At 36.9% G+C, this 21,111-nt stretch overlaps 1 protein-coding gene and 1 pseudogene across 2 annotated transcripts in view; both read right to left on the reverse strand.

Annotated features, from left to right (window-relative positions):
* Positions 1–21,111, reverse strand: part of kcc (solute carrier family 12 member kcc) — a 102,785-nt gene that overhangs the window by 74,586 nt on the left and 7,088 nt on the right. The gene's annotated exons all lie outside the window — the stretch shown is intronic.
* On the reverse strand, positions 4,184–5,778 carry LOC136348551 (uncharacterized; annotated as a pseudogene).

Here is a 21,111-nt window from a genome sequence, read left to right on the forward strand (position 1 = left end):
AATAAAACATCAATTCTAACAAGGAAAGAAAAAAAAAATTATTCAGAATATTGACCATTTCTACACATTTTGACCTCCGTTCTGGCAATTTATGGATACCGCACCAATAGAAATGCGCCTCTTTGGCATCAAACCAATTAAACACCCAATTTTCCAGAAATCGAAGTGCTGCTCAGCCAATGCGTGTCCCATCGATGAAAACAAATGGTAGTCCGAAGGAGCCAAGTCTGGTGAATACGGCGGATGGGGTAGCAACTGCCAGCCAAGTGTTTTGATGTTGCCGTGAATCGGTGTTGCTTTGTGTGCAAGTGCGTTGTCATGGAGCAAAATTGCCTTCCCGTGTCTTCTGGTCCGTTCTGATCGTTTTTCGATCAATGCTTTTGTTTAAATTAATCAATTGTTGTTGGTAGCGAACAGTGTCAACGGTTTCACCAGGTTTTAAAAGCTCGTGGTGCACCACATCTTTCTGATCCCACCACAGCATTGCCTTCTTGCCGAATCGATCAGGTTTTGCAGTCGATGTTGATGGTTGTCCCGAATCAACCAGTGATTTTTTCCGTTCAGGATTTTGAAAATAAATCCATTTTTCATCTCCAGCAACAATTCGATGCCAAACTGATTTTCTTTCGTGCTTTTGAAGCAAAATTTCACAGGTGTTTTTTCGGTTCTCCATCTGTCTTTCATTCAATTCATGCACCCATTTTCCACACTTTTGGATCTTCCCCGTAGCTTTTAAACGATCAGAAATTGTTCGTTGTGCAACATTTAACATTTCTGCCATTTGCTTTTGAGTTAAAGTGTCATCTTCATCCAATATTGATTGCAGTTCGGCGTCTTCAAACCTTTTTGGTGGTCTGCCACGTTCTTCATTTTGCACATAAAAATTGTTATTTCTGAATCGTTGAAACCATCTTTTGCACGTTGCTTCTGATGAAGCATAATCACCATATGCCTCGACAAGCATTCGATGCGACTCTGCAGCACTTTCCTTCGAATGAAAGCAAAACATTAATGCTTTCCCCAAATCATCATTTCGTGGTACAAAATTCGACATTTGTGGCCCAATGAAATAATATATTGTTATTTGTCCAAGGACTTGATTTGTAGTGAATATGTTTGTCAGTTTGCATACCAACCAAGCAAACAACAAATGCCCTATATCGAGACATTTATGTCCCGACGCTCACTTCATACTGGTATACCTGGCATGTGGGTGGCAGAAAATACCTTGAGACGTGCGTTGAAATCGGGAGAAAAGTGCCACTTTTCGCTGCTCAAGCTTAATTTAAAACAATTAAAAATTAATCCTTCTGAATACATGAAAAAAAACAAAAGTTTTTTTTTAAAGATACCGGTCACTTCGGCGCACTGAAATGCCACTGAAAACCAATGTAAAGGTGATAACTCTCGGAAATTCGTCGAATCAACGTAGGGTGAAATTTAAGCGGTAACGGAAGCACCCGTGGGCTGAAAAAGATAGAGGAAAAACTAAATAAAATAACCGAAAACCAGCGGAATGAAAAATTGAAGCTAAAACGCTTTTCCCGTATACCTTCCCTTTCAGAATGATTTCCATTTCAGGTGGAATATTTCTACGAGCAGAACATAATTCGATGCGTATGGATTAGAGCCTCAACTAAATTACAAAGAAAAACGATTCGACAACAACTCAAAGTACTAAAATAAAATAATTGAATGAGCCAGCCGAGTGTGTAAACACGCATTATGACGAAGGCTTTATTTCCCGGTTCTGTCTATGGAGTGGAAAAGCACTTGGGAGAGAGAGATATTATCAATTTTTTACCATGAAAATCGTTTCTTTTCAAGATTCTGCCAGCCCTAACACCTGTGAACCACGCATTCGGCCCAAAGGGCGCGAATTGCATACCACTCTCGAAATATTTAACAGAGGAAGGAGGTAAAATATTAAATTAACGATAATGCAAAATTCTATGGTAAAACGAACATTGATAAATGTCAGGAAGATAATAAATCGAGAATGATAAAGTGCAATGCCTGGTAAATATGTGGCTATTTAAAAAGCAATATTTTCTCTCATAGGTAATTATATTCCGAGATCGATGTAAACCGCGATTGGCATGTTCTGTCAACGTTTCTGATGAATTGGAGGCACTTATGCGCTACCTCAATATCAGAGAAGTGCTATATCTATGATAAATGACTGCCGAAAGCATCTTTTTAACTAGATAAAAAAATGCGGGGTTGAACCATGGTAAATTCGCACATATTTTTCGAATAAACGTTTATAAATCAACGTGACGGAAAAAGTCGATAAATAAATGGTGACGTCACTCAGGAGCCTTTAATCCCTGTTGGTTCATCATTTTGATGGGTCTAAAAACACCCATTAATAATGGCTAATAATTATTTATCGTGCCCATAAATTACTGGCACATTATCTAACTGCACTCGTGATAAAATTAAATCGCGTCTTTTATAGCTACAAATGGCTCTCCTAATCGATTTCCCATCGATTAGACGGTCACGTGGTGCATAATCCGAGCCTAAATCTTCGATGATACCTTGATAGGAAATCGTTATGTTAATGGCGAGCATTTTCAAGCATCCCGTCAAAAAGCTTTGTTAATGTAACGCGTAAAATATAAATCTACGAAAAAATCTAATTAATTCGGTAGATTTTAACACGTGTGAAAACACATTTGCGGGCATCGTCTAAAGAGATTTTTTATCTCTAGTCCGTTTTGACCCTGACGCGAACGCACAAGAAGTTTTATTAAGTTTTTACATTTCCCACGTAAATTTAACCTTTGTGCTTGCAGTCCATACACGCGAGTTAATTTGCTCGAAGCCAGGAAATTTTAATTAAAATCTAATAACCAATAAGGTCAAAACAAAAATAAAAGACAATTTAAATTGAAGCCAGCATGCCCCAATCACCTCGCCTTATATCTTCAACTTTTAAGAATTATCATTCATTTTTTCCGGTAAATAAATATATACAGGGTGTTTCCTAACTAAAAATGTAAAATGTGTAAAAATGTGTAAAAAATTTAAAGGCGTAATCCTCGACTGATTTTGAGTCAAAAATGTCTAATAAACATATGTCCGCAAATGCCTCGTTTCCAAGATACAGGGTGTTGACTGAAAGACGTTGAAAGAGGTTTTTAAAGGTTTGGTGGTTGGGAGCTTGGTGGTTTGGAAACCTTTCCATGTAAATGCGCCTCGCTGCCAAACACTCACCATCAGCAAGACCGTAAACAAAAACCATATTGGCCATTTCTTGATTAGTGCAATTAGGCATTTGAAACATTTTCAAAACTGAGATATAATCTGATTTTTGGGACACAGAACTAAATTCTTTCACTTTAGAGAGTAAAACACCAAAATAACAATGACTATCTTGTTTATAGTAGTGAAAGTAGCAAAAAAACTAACAATAAACAAATTAGTAAATACCACCAAACCTTTAGACACCTTTAAAACCCTTATCAATGTCTTTCAGTCAACACCCTGTATCTTGGAAACAAGGCATTTGCGGACATATGTTTATTAGACATTTTTGACTCAAAATCAGTCGAGAATTACGCCTTTAAATTTTTTACACATTTTACATTTTTAGTTAGGAAACACCCTGTATATGTATACAGGGTGTTTGGTTCACCGATACATATCCGAAAGGGGGTGGTAGGTGCGATGATTTGGAATGTATTGAACCATATATACTATTATACAAAGTGTTACGCATTTCGAGATATCGTCATTTTTCCAAATTTTACCATTTTCGCTGTTTACTTCCATATAAGTTAAAATAAAAATTTAGCTGAATGTTCGATCTGGCTCTACCTTTTTTCACATAAACTTGAATATGTATTTTATTGATATCAAACATCTAATGAAGTCTACATATTAAAAAAAAAATAATGTAGCCTTTTAAAGTTCGAAAAAGAAATTTCTTAAATATCAAACCTTGACTTTGTAAGCGAATACAAGAAAAGGTGCAAATGAAAGAGACGTTCAAATATCTCTAAAAACTTATTGAACTAATGCTCTTTCGAATGATATATTGAAAGACTCAGATTTAATGTCGCATAAGATATTTAATTAAAAAAAAATTAAAAATGCGGATATGGCGATTTAACAATATGAATAAAAATTAATTAGTAATTATTATTTATACATTAATTATACTATTTATTTAAGATTAATTATTATGCTCGAAATGAGATCCACCATTTCTGATACAACATCGGCATCTTCGTCGCATCTCTGTGGTGGTTACTCCTAGCTTCATTTCAACCTTCATGACTTTTGCTGCCCTATTAATTTTTTGAATGAGATGGTCTCGATCGTGAATTTCTTTATTGTATACCAGTTCCTTCATTCTTCCCCAGATATGATAATCTACTGGGGTCAGATCCGGAGATCTAGCAGGCCATAATATTGGTCCGTTTCGCCCTATCCATCTTTCGGGAAACTGATTATTTAAAAACTCCCTTATTGTTTTCCGATAATGGGCAGGACATCCATCGTTTTGAAATATGATTTCCGTTCTTACATCTAAAGGTATATCGTCCAAAATATCTGGTAAATGATTTCTTAAAAATTCTAGGTAATTTTCGCCATTTAAATTGTCTGGCAAAAAATATGGGCCAATCAAAAGCCTGCCTATTATACCAGCCCATACGTTCACACTAAATTTATGTTGAAACGAAGTTTCTTTTTTCATATGCGGATTTTCTTCAGCCCAATAATGCAAATTATGAAAGTTGGTAACTCCTTCACGGGAAAATTTAGATTCATCCGTCCATAAAATCCTGCGAAGAAATCTTCCATCTTCAATATCCGCATGTAAGATAAATCGACAAAAATGTGTTCTTCGGATTGGATCTCCCTCCTCAAGTCCTTGCACGGGTGTGTAATGAAAAGGGTGCAATTTCTCAGAGTGTAGAACTGACCACACCTTCCACGTAGATACGTTGAGTTGTTCAGCTACTTTCCTAACGCTTGTAGTGGGCTCTGCTTCAAACGTATTAAAAATTTGTACGTCCACCTCAGTCCACCTTTTGGTTATTCGGTCTAGGATCTTGATGATATAAATTCCCAGTTTCACTCATTCTACGATATGTATTAGCGAATACTTTTACGTTAGGTACTCTTCTTTGAGGAAATCTTTCACGATATAAACGCTGAGCGGCAGCTGCGTTACCGTCAGCTCTGCCATACATAAAAAGTATATCAGCATATTCAACATTTGAATATGCAGCCATTAATCTAAATCGTTAAAAATGAAATATCACAGTATTATACGAAATAAAATACATCGATTGACCACTAAAAAAATTTTGAATAAAACACTGTCTGTCATATCTCGTTACTAAGCAACCCAGTATCATGGCTTACCAGATATTTTATTTTATTTTTATATTATTTTTTTTACGGACCAATATTATGGCCTGCTAGATCTCCGGATCTGACCCCAGTAGATTATCATATCTGGGGAAGAATGAAGGAACTGGTATACAATGAAGAAATTCACGATCGAGACCATCTCATTCAAAAAATTAATAGGGCAGCAAAAGTCATGAAGGTTGAAATGAAGCTAGGAGTAACCACCACAGAGATGCGACGAAGATGCCGATGTTGTATCAGAAATGGTGGATCTCATTTCGAGCATAATAATTAATCTTAAATAAATAGTATAATTAATGTATAAATAATAATTACTAATTAATTTTTATTCATATTGTTAAATCGCCATATCCGCATTTTTAATTTTTTTTTAATTAAATATCTTATGCGACATTAAATCTGAGTCTTTCAATATATCATTTGAAAGAGCATTAGTTCAATAAGTTTTTAGAGATATTTGAACGTCTCTTTCATTTGCACCTTTTCTTGTATTCGCTTACAAAGTCAAGGTTTGATATTTAAGAAATTTCTTTTTCGAACTTTAAAAGGCTACATTATTTTTTTTTTAATATGTAGACTTCATTAGATGTTTGATATCAATAAAATACATATTCAAGTTTATGTGAAAAAAGGTAGAGCCAGATCGAACATTCAGCTAAATTTTTATTTTAACTTATATGGAAGTAAACAGCGAAAATGGTAAAATTTGGAAAAATGACGATATCTCGAAATGCGTAACACTTTGTATAATAGTATATATGGTTCAATACATTCCAAATCATCGCACCTACCACCCCCTTTCGGATATGTATCGGTGAACCAAACACCCTGTATATATACATTTAATGAATTTATATATACGCACTTTCACATGAAATGCACCACCCGGTGATGCTACTAATTAAGTCTTGTAATTTCGGCAAAATAATGCTTCATAATGGAGCATCAAACGATCAGACATTCAGTAAAAAGATACGACACTTGTTAATTAAAAAATTAATAATGAGTGACATCGCCTCGTACGGCAATGCGATCACGTGCTCTTCGCGGCACGCTTTGCAACAAATGATCAATATCCCCCTGGGGTGTTTCATTCCATGCTACCTCAAGATGGTGTCGCAGGTCATCCACACGGCTTGGAGGCCTCGGTAAATTTCGAAGACGGCGACTCATCATGTCCCAAAGACGTTCGATGGGCGATAGGTCCGGCGACCGCGCAGGCCAAGGCAGTACTTCCAATTGTGCTTCATCCAGGTATTGTCGATTAATGTTCGCACCGTGTGGTCTTGCATTATCCCGTCGGAAAATGCCATTTGGTAAAGTTTGCATGAAGGGTACTGATACTGGCCTCAAAACGTTGTTAATGTAGCGACGTGCGTTTAGGGTGCTTGGAATGAACACAAGAGAAAATCTTCGACCAACACATATCGCACCCCAGACCATAACATAAAGCTGTGTGGCGCCTTTCACAAAATTGCAAATTCCTTCTTTCACCTCGGTATCGTCTGACTCTTCTACGACCATCACTGGTCCATAAACAAAATCGCGACTCGTCACTGAAGACGATATTGTTCCACCCATGACTCCAATCAGCTCGTTCTCGACACCAGGCCAATCTGGAAGCTTGGTGTTGGGCGGTTAGGGGCAGTCGTAGATTTTGGCGGTATGAATGCAGGCCAAAAGACGAAATTCTTCTGTAGACTGTTGCCATCGATACCCGACGATTTAGAGCTCCCATCCAATCTACTGCAACAGACATCGTTGTTTGAAATCGATCACCAATGGCCATCTGTCTAAGAAGTCGATCTTCACGTGCATTGCTGCTACGGGGAGGACGTCCAGCTGGACGATGTTGCTGAGCCATTTCTTCAGACCATGAGGACCATATTCTCGCAATCGTGGTGTAGTTCCGATTTATTCTTCGGGCAATCTCACGGAAAGAAAGTCCACCCTCCTTCGTGCCGATGATTCGCCCTCTATCGAAATCCGAAACGTGAGAAAAATTTCGACGCTGTTTCACCGGGGGCATTGTGAGATGTCTCGTTCACAGATCAACAACAAAACAAACTGACATTTCCATGTAAACATTATTTTATTTATTTACAATTGAATAAAAAAAATATCTAAAAGGTCAATGACAAAAAAACCACCGGCATTCTTTCTTTTTTACTGAAAGTCTGATCGTTTGATACTCCATTATGGAGCATTATTTTGCCAAAATTACAAGACTTCATTATTAGTATTACTGGGTGGTGCGTTTCATGTGAAAGTGAGCGTATATACAGGGTGAGCCTTGAGTAATGGGACGCGGAGTGACGATGGATTTATGGCATAAAAATAATGCATTATGTTATACCAAAAGTTGGTAATAACTGGGATACAGGGGGCCACAGTTGAAAAATGAAATCAAATTTTCTTTAATACCTCTGGAACGGTTCGGGCTAATTTCACGAAGTTTCTTATATAGGGGTTTTTGGAGATGATCAATTCAACTTCATCGGCGATTTCGGCGTACCTTCTAGAGGGTGCCACAATCGACAATTAGGATTCACTTAAACCATTTAAACTTTTTTGTGCCACCGCGTATGTCATTTTGGACTCATGAAATTTGTTCCCCCACCTTTTCCAGTTAAAAAAGCTACACCTTATTGGTGTTGCTAGGAGTAACGGTTTTCGAGAAATTCAATTAAATAACTTAAATTCCCATTTCTTCTACTTGTTGACATGTGAAAACATAATTTTTTTGTATTGTTAAAAAAGCACAAAGATGTAATGAAAACAATTTAATACCGCAGTTGGTTTTCTGTCGACGTATTTATTTAAGCTCCAAACGAACATTTTAACATATACAGGGTGAGTCGGGAGGATCGTGCCAAACTTCAGGAGCGTGTTGTACAAGAAAAAAAAATGAAAAAAAACTCAAATGTTGTTATCCGATTTTCGTTTGTTTACAAGTTATAGCGTAAATGAAATTAAAACATAAAATTTTAAAAATTTATAAATTTCATAAGAAATTCCATAAATTAACGTTTGGATATCATAGTAAATGTTCAAAAATATCGCCATTAACTTCTAAACATTTTCGGCTTCGTCTATGAAGAGCACTCGTTGCGCTCCTGACTGTTTCATGTCTTTCTTTAATGGCAGCTGCAGCATTTCTAATGCGTTGAACTAGTGCATCTTGAGTGTCCACTTTTACTCTGTACACTTCAGTTTTAAACCAACCCCACAAACGATAGTCTAGTGGTGTGAGGTCTGGAGACCTCGGAGGCCAACTAATAGGGCCACCACGACCAATACAACGTTTCTTATGAAATTTATAAATTTTTTTAATTTTATGTTTTAATTTTATTTACGCTATAACTTGTAAACAAACGAAAATCGGATAACAACATTTGAGTTTTTTGACATTTATTTTTCATGCACAACACGCTCCTGAAGTTTGGCACGATCCTTCCGACTCACCCTGTATAACATAAATTTAGCTACATTGCATTATTTTTACGTCATAAATCCATCGCCGCTCCGTGTCCCACTACTTGAGACTCACCCTGTATATCTATACATGTACTAAGGAAGGAACTGTTGCTTTCAATCGATAAGCTTACCACTTCGTCTCGAGGCCGAATTTGGGCTAATAACAGCGAATTATTCAATTTGATATCTATATTTATGAATGAAAAATGTTTTGCGTTCTCGAGACAAAATAGTACGAAGATTAAAAAGTTTTCCCTTGGGAAGCTATAAATCACGGAAAGTAACGCAGACAAGAACGCCTTGCTTCTTATTACTAATATAATAGGTGAAATGAGCACGCACGTGGACAAGTCCCAGATCGATATCCTTGTGGGTGTTTTTTCCTCCAAAAATTATATTTGTCAAGGCCGCCCTTTTATGCCCCCAGTATGGAAATATAATTCGGATATTTATAGCTATCAAGCGCTGGGAGCTGAGAAGGCCGCCCTAACAAAAAAAACTCCTTCTGAATCATTACTTTCATTTGAAACGTATGATCGGCGAGACGTAAAAAAATATATTGTGCGAATCTAGCAAGAGTTTTCTCAAATGTTTTAATTAACTAAGACCTAAACAATTTATACGAATAAACGACTAATTATTTCAACGCATTTCAAACGTACAAAAGAAACGGTCTGCACGTACTCGTAAACCCACCCGCAGAATGAAATTCTGTTTTCCGTATACGGACTCATTCCTCGCGAAATTCCCTTAACTCATTCAAAGCCATTTATATTTGTTGTGTGTCACTCGTACCATGTATTCTGAATAATTTTTTATCCCGCAAAAGTGAGTTTTTACTTGTGATGGCACAAGAATGGTTCATTAATCACTAGTCAATCCTCTTTAGTCACGCCACGCATGAATTCCGAAAAATTGCCACACTCCAGATTCAATACATATGAATATGAACTCTTATGTTGTACAATGTGTGGGACCATCAGTGAGGCGCTTACTATTCGAATTTCCAGCATATTCTATTAAAATGTGCCCTCATGCTGCTGTAGTCTCACGAAGGGCGCCACTACTTCGGTATTCGTAAGAAATATCTCATTTTCAAATAGGATTACTTAAATATTCTGTGCTTGATTTGAGCTAACTTTTCTGTAGTAGTGCTTAACCCGTTACCCAGCATTCCCTAATTTTATATAGAATAGGGCCCCTTTTCAGCTTCGGCGGTATTTCGATTTCACTCTTAAATCGTTGTTGGCACTCTAAGCGTATGCAGTAATAATGGAGATATTTATCTTTCATGCGATTTCAGTACCAAAAATCAAATTTTGACCGAAAATATTAAATACAGAAAAAACAAGCAAACACATACAGACTACAGAACAGAATGCACTAAGACTAATCACAAAACTAAGACACCCCGAAAACCCGTTACACAACCCACCTAACCAACTACTGTATGAACGCACAAACATGATAAGAATAACAGAAAGACTACGACAACTACAGAACAGATGGAAAAAGAACACCAACAACTCAACTATACTGAGCCCACTTTGCTTAACGAGACAGACAAGACAATCCCGCCTCCTTTTCCCTTCGAACACCCTTTGGGAGCACTTCCAGATGTAATGTGATTGCATTTAGTCACCAAAAGATTACCATTGTACCACAGGCAGAAAGACCTAACAGGTCGATAGCCTATTTCCGAGGAAATAAAGATTGTTTATATATATATATTAAATACAGGGTGTCAATGAAGTACATATACTTATTTCAAGGGATGAATCTTTAACTGATTTTATCGCAGAAAGTCCGTATCAATGTAGGTCCGCAACGTGTTCATTTAGAAACTACGCGTTGAAACATAATAATCGGACAACATTTGTCATACGGGGATTTCTTGTGACACATAATCCAAAATTTTTCTTAATTTTTTGATTGTTCATAGAGGGCGCCACATACAGGGTTTCGTCCCGGTTTAATTGACCCTAACTTTTTTGTACTACACAGTATCCCAATTTTTGATTAATACACTTTTTGCACATTTACTTTTGTTGAAAAAGGGTACTCGTGGAAATCGTCTGTGGAAATAACTGTTTTGGTGATAAATGAGTTTGCGACTAACATGACTTGGATAAAATTTATTTATTAACAATTATTGAAATTATCGGGATTAATCTGATATTATAATAATTGTTGAAAATAGCCACTTCCGACTTCTATCAATTAGTTACATACTATTTTCTATACAGTTACAATTTTGTCCAATTATTACATCTCCGCCCAAAAATATTTTCAAAAATTCATTAAAAATGACATTTCATAAACAAAGACGTTGCGGACCTACATTCATAGGAACTTTTTGTGATAAAAGCAGGTAAAGATTCATCCCCTGAAACAAGCACATGTGCTTAATTAAGACTTCATAACTAATAAAAAAATAAATTGTTTCGCCCTGTAACATTCTTTTGATAACATGAAAAAATCTAGTGATGAACAAAACAATTTTACATTGCTAAATGACACAGTTCTTGGAGCTGATAACGTACATCTAACTTGCAATTTTACGAGAGTGCAAACGCCTTGACGAAGATGAGGTGAACCGCAGACGTCGAGAATGTGCTTCAGGAATAAAACGAGTTAATAAAGCCTTGATCGAAGGCTGTTATAACTACCGAAGAAAGCAGTGTCTCAAATCTGTCTTTTGCCATATTAAGACTTTTCGAGACAAATTTTAAATTCTACAGAACCCCGCTTCCATCGAAAAAAATACCGTGAAACATCGCCTTACATGGAAAGGATAAATTATCAGATTGAGAGGTGATATTACGACACTCAGACAACCTTTCTATCAGATCGTGAAGTTCTTTCTAGGCCCCATATTTTCTACAATATCAAGCCGTAAGGGCGAATGTAGTGTTCTGCGGGGGACTTGCTAGAAACAACTTCGACACCGGAATTCAAGTATTTTACAACTGCCAATAAATTTGTTTTTAGTAAGGACGACCTTCAGAATCAGCTCAAACAGAAAGTCGTTAAACCCCACCTCCATCAAAATTAAGGATTTCAGGAGCGCCATAGCCGACGAGCATTGAACGTTATAGCGAAAATCTGGGGTAAACATTGATAAATATACACTCCAAACAGCATATTCTTGCATAAATTAACCTCCATTCATTGCCAACAAGCAAACGTGCAAAAAATCAGGAGGACGCTACTTTGCCTGATCTGCAGTATCTGCGCTACACTCGAGAGTCAAAACCTCAATGCGCAACAAGATACTCCCCACCATTACATCTTGATATTCGATTGCGTTCAATTTACGATTTGCTATTAACTCGCGAAAGAAACAAGTTTAGGAATGAACAAGAAATAAGAAAAAATAAATAAATAAAACAGACAAACACGTAGATCTTGTGCTAATACGCGACCGACGTAGCGAAAAAAGCAACGAAAGAGGTGAAGGGTACGGATGGTAGAACGCACCAATGGGAAAATGTCCATGTGAAAGTTAAGAAACTTTCGAGATTCTGAATAATTAGGTGCGAGAAATTGATAGAAATGAATTTCTCGCCCCACCTAAATTATTTCAGTTCGATCTCAAGAAAATTTGGAGAACCATATGGAAGATCGGTTAAAGCTTGAGGATTGGGCAGTCGAAATCCATAAAATTACACTGAACATTTAAAATTTTGAAAAATTCTAGAAACAAGGATTCTATTAATAATACACTCATTGAAAATGTATTAAAACTCCGCAAAGATTGGAACAAGTCACGTTATCACATGTACACCCACAGTCCTTGGATACTATTTTTAATACTCATACAACGATTTAAGCATAAAAGTTAGTGATATACAGGAACTGTTTACATGCGATAACTTGGAGTTAAAGTGAATCCGTTAACTGAGGATGTGGGGTCAATCTTTCGATGGCCGTTCGATACTGACCTAACATTTGAACTTGAGTTAAAACTTGAATCTTCAACGCTTTGTCGCATCTAGGAGAAAGCTTTCTAAGCGGGTGTGAGAAAAAATTCGAGACTATTAAAAGTTTATTTTAAATAACAATTACAGAAGGTACTTCCATGAGGGTTGTAATCTGAGCCACCGCGAAATTCACATGATACCCCCGTCTCACCCCACCACCCAATGTCCCGCTACGACGTCAAGTTTAAAACTACTAATAGATGATAGGTACCACGGATACCTGTTAAATAAATCTGCACCATAAGGGGGTCAATGTGAAAATCTGGATTAGTGTAAAACTCGAATGAGGTAATTCGCTGAATTTCTTCCGAAAATAATCTTTATTTTAAAGTTTTAGTTGTAATGTCGGATGAAATATGGGAATGTAAGTTTTAGGTCGAGTTAAAAATATAGTTTGTGATATCTGGAACGAATATCAAATTAAACCAATAAACGTTGAGATTTAACAGTCGATGCGATAGATTTCCATCAGACGGACTAGCAGAACGCAATAGTATCGCCAGTTTTCCTTATCATAAGTTGCTGAAAAAATTTACATAGATGCATATGCTATAGTAGCAAAAATAGCTCGAACCGCTAGATTGCGAGTGTGAATCTTAATTCGACGATCATTTTCCGAAAATTAAGTCCTCAAAAGTAAAAGTCGTAAATTCGATGCGGTGGTAATGATAAGCTCAGGCCATTAACATATCTAATTATACCCTTATAATGCTGAGAAAAGTGGTCTGCAAACCACCATCTATTTCAATTTTAAGCCAAACTTTACGAAAAAAAAAACTTATCTTTGTGTGGTTTATTTGATGGGACTCCGATGTGCCCTATTCAAACGGAAACGAGAAGCCTACCTGCTATGGGTTGTGCTTGCCAGGCGGGACCATCGTCCGTAAATAAGTGCAGACCACTTTACGAGGTTGGTAGGATCGACTGGGCCGGAGTTTGTGATAATTATTTTACTTCGAAATTTACATTAGATCGTATCATAAACTTAAATTGTCGGGCTGTAATTAATAAGCAATAATGACGATGTGCCCACGAAAACCTAATAATCTAGGTAATGCCCTACCGTGGGGCTATACGATAATTACTTGTACGTACAAATTGGGGCGTATTAGAATACTGCAATTGAACATAACATGATAACAATCGAGATGACAAAGTAGTACAAACGCGATAGTATAATGGTAAATCGAGTACCTACTGCATGTGCGCGACTCTGTAAAGTAACTGCTTTTATACAGGACGTTTCATAAATACACCGACCAACTTTCAGGGGACGTAGAACTCATATATAAACAAATATTTAGATCAAATATTTACATCAAATAAAATTAGGTCCGAAAAGCTTTGTTTCCAAGATATAGTGTTTAATTTCTTATCCTTTAAAATATTTTTTATTTTATACCTATACAGGGTGTTCCCTAAGTGCGGTACATAACTTCGGGAGCGCACTCTACAGCTAAAATAAAGGTAATTTTGTTGTGCGAACTATATCCCAAAAATGCTTCGTTGCGGAAATACAGGGTGTGAAAGTTTTATTGTCTGAAATTTAACGTCTCACGCACAGATAAGTGAACGGTGTCGGTGACTGGTAAAATGCCGACAATTTCGCTACCAAACGGGCAAGTACACAACAAAAACATTCACATCTTCATTCAAATGCTTCTTCTCTTAAGAATAATAAAAAAGAATGAAAACATTTAGCTACAAAGTTTTTTATTTATTTGCTCGAAAACGGCGTCCTACGGAAAAAAGTCAAGAGACGTTTCTTCTTCCAAATCGAACACATAATTAAAAAAGGAGCAAAATATTGGAAAAGAACGGAGGCGTACCACATTTTTCCTTTAAAATATCCAGCAATTATCCTGCCCGCACGCCTCTGGTTACGCAGCAGCCACTGCTTTTAGCGTAAAATGCGCACCGCTGCCAACTCTCAAACCCTGCAAGATGTCATTAAAATGTCTCAAGTAGTTTCGGAAATTGCAATTTTTTAAAGACATTTTCGCACCCTGCATTTCCGCAACGAAGAATTTTCGGGAAATAGCTTACATAACGAAATTTATTTTAGCTGTAGAATACGCTCCGGAAGTTATGTACCGTACTTGGGAAACACCCCGTATATGTATATTTCAAAAACGGTTTGGGATTCAGACGTGAAATTGAGGACACGCTGCAGCGGGATGAATATGCATATTAGGGAGTAGGCAGAACATTTCCACCTGCACCAATGGCGTTCGTGCAGGTATCCGACGTTTCTGTATGTGTAAATGACTCAAAATTTAACGGAGTCATATTTTCGAAAAAGAGCACTATTTTGCGATGTCATGTTTCACACATGTTGGTCTTCGTGTCCTCTGCCTCTATTAAAAGAACATCAAATGAATTCCTACGAAAGGAAAAAATCGCTCTTGGAAACCTACACCAATTTTTTGTGCTAGGCACGGGAATGAGAAATTATTTTTTATCTTGATTAAGTCTACTTGAGCCAGAAACCACTAAGAGGCCTTTTTTAATTTAGAATTGATGGAATGTTGAAAAAAAATATATTCGTATTTAGAAAAGTCAGTAGCGCACCACTTTTTTTCATTAAAATCGCTCTATTAAATGGCCGCAAAAGCGCCATTGGTGTAGGTGGAAGTATTTTGTCGACTCCAGAGCATGCCCATTTATCGCGCCATCGCTTGTCTCCAATTTCATCCCTGTATCCCAAACCGTTAAAAAAAAAAGAATTTAATAAGAAATAAAAAATGTTGAATCTTGGAAGGAAGCGATTTCGGACCTAACTCCATTCGATCTAAATATTTGTTCGTATGAGCCCTACATCCCCTGAAAATCCATTGGTGCGTTTATGAAACACCCTGTACATAAATTAAAACATATCAAACCACTACAATTGAATCTAATATGTAATAATCAACAATATAAAGCAATATAGTCGAGAGCGACTAAAAATAATTACAGAATTGCGTATGCGCGGAGCATACGACTTTGTATGATAATTATACATATGTAAATTTAAATAAATCAAAATGCTGCAATTGGAATTAATATGTAAAAATGCATAGCATATACCAATATGACCGCAAAAATCGAATAATTGGAGCATTCCTCTGTGTAATATGTGGAACTATATGGAAACTACATGTAAATTAGAACAAATCAAAACAATGCAATTGAATCTAATATGCGATAATAAAAATGATAAATAAATTTAACTACGAAAGCTTAATAATGGAGGTAAATAATAAGACTGCGGGGAAGTCTGCCGAACCTGCGTGTGTGGATGAGGGGGTGGACGGAGTTATGACGTCAGAGAGAATGATCAATTGGGCAAAAGAGCAATTTCTGGATATATTCGCTGGATAAACATTACTGAAGGAAACGTATAGTTAAATGAGTACACAGTGTAGGAAATAATTATATAATTTATGCAAACAAATAAATATTTAATAGAGTGTACCATTACCAGCGGCTCTTGTTACTTGTTCACACTTTCTTGGTATACTCGCAATTAGGTTTCTAATGTCAACTTCAGTAATTTGATCCTATATTTCCGTAATCTTGAATCACAGCTTATTGAAGTCCCTAGGGGGACCTACAAGACCGTAACTTGTCGATCCATATTGTCCCATAAATGTGCGATGGGATTCAGATCAGGACTTCTTGCTGGCCAAAGCAACGTTTTAAGCTTTACATCTTGGGGATAGTTTTGTACTACTCGAGCCACGTGTGGACGTGTATTATCGTGTGGCAATAAAAATTCCTCATCGATAAATGAGGCATATGGCACTACATAGAGTTCTAAAACGTCTGTTACGTATCTGTGATCTATCAAACCACCATTTTGAAGCACAACTAACTCTGTGCGACGTTTCAAACTAATGTATGCATATTATAATTTTGTACTGGGTGTCTCCCTTTTCGGGACGTCGATACGCTCTCCTAGGGCGACCATCACCAAAAAGGCAACATCGAGACTCAAGTTCAAGTAAATTGCCCCATGGACGATCTCCCGAATTTCAGTTGTCTCTGGCAAATCGAAGCAACTATTTTCGATGGTTCTCGGTCAACAGGGGACTAGTTGCAGCCTTATAGGGAACAACATTCCTTTCTGCCAATCTTCCTACTATATCCTCACTGACATGAAAGTCATATCGACAAGAAAGTCCTGCTACAGCGCAATACTTGTAATGGTTTGACTTCGTAAAGCTTACAGTCGTAAAAATCGATCTTGGTTATTCCTTGTAAATCTTTGTCATCCTTGTCCAGGTCTTCTTTGACTGCTACCTAGTGATCGTAGATTGTGCCACTTTAAATAGCACTGCAATTTCAACTTGTGGTAAGCCTGCTTTCCCAAGTGCCACAACAGCTACATATTCTCCCAGCGAAAGATTTCTCCTCTCGTCGACATTTTCTTTGAAAATCAAATTTTTTATTTCCAAAACACACTAAAAATACAATCTAAATTAAGTTAAATGAGGTATACAACCGTCAAACCAAAATAGCTGAAACAGCAATTTTCAATAGTTTGTAAACAAATGTTGTTATCTTTAAAAAAACACGTAAAAAAATATAAAAAAGTTTTAAGAATCATAAACAAATAATGTCAAACCTCTAGCAGGAATTGTTAATACCTTTGAAGGCAGATTTTTAAATTTTTAAAATTATGCGTTAATTTTGCGGTGTCCAGGAGAAGTATGTTCAGCACCGGGATCTCGCAAACGGAAAGAGCTACAGACTTGGTAAAAAAACAATCCTACACCTTAAGTAGCTATAAGCAAGCGCATAATAAACCCTCTCTTGAGTGTGTAACTTTTTTAACATTTAATTAAGTCTCTATCTATCACAGTTTATGAATTCCAATGCTCGACATTTGTACCTTGGAAACACTATACAGGGAAGACCAAAAAACTTGCATAAATTCGCTAAAAACTTAAAGAAATATTTTTCATAAAAATGCTGGAATAAATAAAATATTGTTTTTAGTTGTGCACTTTTTGACGTAACAGACATGTATACAGGGCCACCCATGTAGTAGATAAATGTACTTTTTATTTTTTTTCTTACAAGACCCCATGTATATTATGACGTCTTTGATATCTTCGCGAAATTCTGAACATATCCACGTCTTAATTCAACAGGTTTCGAAAAATAAATTAAATAAAAATACTGGCAGAACTATTAATATTTAAAAAATAATAATATAAAGTACTATAATCGAATATATTGAATGTTCGAACGGTACCACGTTGACTTCCTGACAGCGGGCAAGATGCAATTCAAATTCCTCAAGAACTTTTTTTAGCGTTTGAGGAGGTATTTGTTAAACCCTTTGAAAACCTTGATTTTTTAACTCTTCTGTATTAGTGGGGTTATTTAGACACACCGTATGTGTCAGTTAACCCCATAAATAAGTCCATAGGGGTGAGGTCAGGCGATCTAGCAGACCACTCTAATAGCCATATTGCCCAAACATTTCAATAACTGTTGAATTTAGTCGTGGGTATGTTACGTAAAATATATTTAGAACTTATCAAAGAACCCAAATAGTTCGTAGTATACAGGGGGTTTCGTAAGAAAAAAAATTAAAAAGTACATTTATCTACTACATAGGCAACCCTGTATGCATGTCTGTTGCGTCAAAGAGATGAAATTATTCAAAAAGCATTCACAAAATTACCTTTTAGATACATCAGATCATTATCTGTGATGTTAGGGAATACATGGAAACTTGTAAGTGGCATATTCCTAACCTGTATTATGATTATTTTTACTTAAAATTTGTGATTTTGTTTGATATCATCATATCTTGGGACTTTTGGCCGTAAAAGGACTTAATATGATTTCATATATTGAATTGGAAACCCCTACTACTGAAGCCAGAGGCTAAGGTCTTGATGGTGATCATCGGCAGCAAACTAATCTGAAAACGCCACATGGGAAAAACGTTCGATAAGACAATAGCACTGACATGGCATCTGCGCAGGGCCGTGGGAAGAGATGGGGCCTGAAACCCCACGTCCTACACTAACTTTTTCCTGCAGCAAACGGACAGAGGGTCTCCTACGGATTTCTGGTTTTGGAGTCAACAATGGTTAAGACCTGCTATACTCTCGGCTAAAGTCGGTAAGACCACAACAAGTGGTCTGCCTGGCCATCACCGGGTCATTCACGAATATATCAGAAACCGGGAATAGGGCTCGACGCCTTTCTCGGATTGCCAGAGTTTCCAATCCGGATCAAGAGGAAGACTATTCGAGATTGTTCGGCTCCTTCAACGAGACGTTTTCCTCCTACTGAAGAAAGAAATCCCGAATGATCTGAACGGCCAGAATATACAGGGGCAGTCAGAGCAAGGGCGAATTCTATCGCTTAGGGGGGATTCTACAAATCGGTCTGCAAGAAGAGCCGCCAGGGTCCCAACCCGAAGACTTCGACCACTCGGCTTTCCTAGTACTACCAGACGTTCCCAAATTGTAGGTACGACAACACCAAAGAAACCAAATGGTTGCTGGCGTGATAGCGCAGTACGAAAAAGAAAATGGGGCGGGAGATGCAGGTTTGAGTACCATCCTGTCAATTCTTCCGAAAAATTCAATCCTGTATATTCCAGGATTTAATGTGTGCTACAATATATCATCTAACTGAATCTTTTAAAAACTCAAAGTACAGTGAATTCAGAAAACCTGAAATTTTGATACTCTGGTATCTTGGTTGTGACCCATTTCTTGATAAAGTAACATGAATAATCATACGTGGATAAACATTAGCATGTCATTAACCAGCGTTTCATATGTGGTTACTAAGCAATATATAAATTAATTCATATATGTATATATGTATATAAACGGTATTTAAGGAGCTGATTTTCTGGATTGTTCTAAGACAGAAAAGTGAAGTAAACGTGTGTCTTCAAAAGAGTCATTTGCGAAATACAGGGTGTTAAATATTTAAAAAAGTTAAATATTTTTCGTCGTATTTTCAAAATGGCGCAAGATGTTCTGTTGAAACTCGGTATGCCCATATAGTAGTCTAAACAATACATTTCTTTTCTATTTAAAAAACAATGCTGTGACTATGTACGTGCGTAGGGGTTAATTCTTATAGAGGAATGAAGGCTACGCCACTGGCCACTTTTCCAAATTTTACACATTTCTTTTAATTACCGTTACGAAACACACCAAAAATTTCTCTTGTGTTTTTTTAGCACGGCAAGTAATTTTTGAGGAAAAAACGCCCTGCTGAACATCTATGCCGGAAATAATAGCAAATTTATCAATGAGATAATGTTAGTCGTGCAAAACGCCCTCAAGAGTCTATGAGAAAAAGGATGGACGCATGCACTATGGCAAATAGTAGTAATTTTCAACAATTTAGAAAATACCAGTGGTGTACCTTCCATTGCTCCATAAAAATTAACATAGAAATCCCTATGCACGTCTATGGTTGCAGTATTTTCCTTTAAATCGAAGAGAAATGTACTCTTTGGACTACTGTGTACGCTGACCGAGTTTCAATAAAACATCTTGGCCATTTTGAGAGAACGGAATAATATTTTTTACTTTTCTTAATATTTAACGCCCTGTATCTCAGACACGACTCATTTTACGACGTACGTTTGTGTGACATTTCCGCCTCAGTACAATCCAGAAAGTCAGCTCTCTAAATATCGGAAAACTCGTATGAACCGCACTGTATAAGTGATCCTGGCATTGATCCGAGCAGTCGCAAGCATTTTTCATAACTCCGAAGGCCGATTTTCAATTAATTTAAACGATTATGTTCATTTTATGGACACACTGGCTATAGGCACTAACAACGTGAAATTCGCCCTAAAAAAAAAATATGGGGAGTTTGGGGTGAAAAAAGCTCCCCCTCTGACCTGCCCAAGAGATGAATTAAGAAGGCTATTATCGAAAATTTGAAAATAAATAGGTAATTAGAGACTCCATAAAAGCTGTAGTAAATCATTATTCTAATCCCTAATAAAAAAATGTTCGAACGAAGAGTAAAAAGCTTTTTGGTCTTTTCCTTGGCAGGGGCGCAATCTGCATCCTTGGTTGGAGATGGAGGACAAAAAAAGCGTCTCGTCCGTATTTTCGTGGCTCCTACCCTTAAATTAATTAACGTGGAAGTCCAAGGAAATGCCGCAACCCGGCGGGAGGAAACAAGGTTAAAACGTGCGGGTGAAAAATCTTCAGTTATCGCGACATTTACATTATTTATCAAGAAAAAATTCCCTCTTCTTGGGACAATTTTTTTT

This window comes from Euwallacea fornicatus, chromosome 33 (assembly GCF_040115645.1).
Source record: "Euwallacea fornicatus isolate EFF26 chromosome 33, ASM4011564v1, whole genome shotgun sequence".
Taxonomy (NCBI): Eukaryota; Metazoa; Arthropoda; class Insecta; order Coleoptera; family Curculionidae; genus Euwallacea; species Euwallacea fornicatus.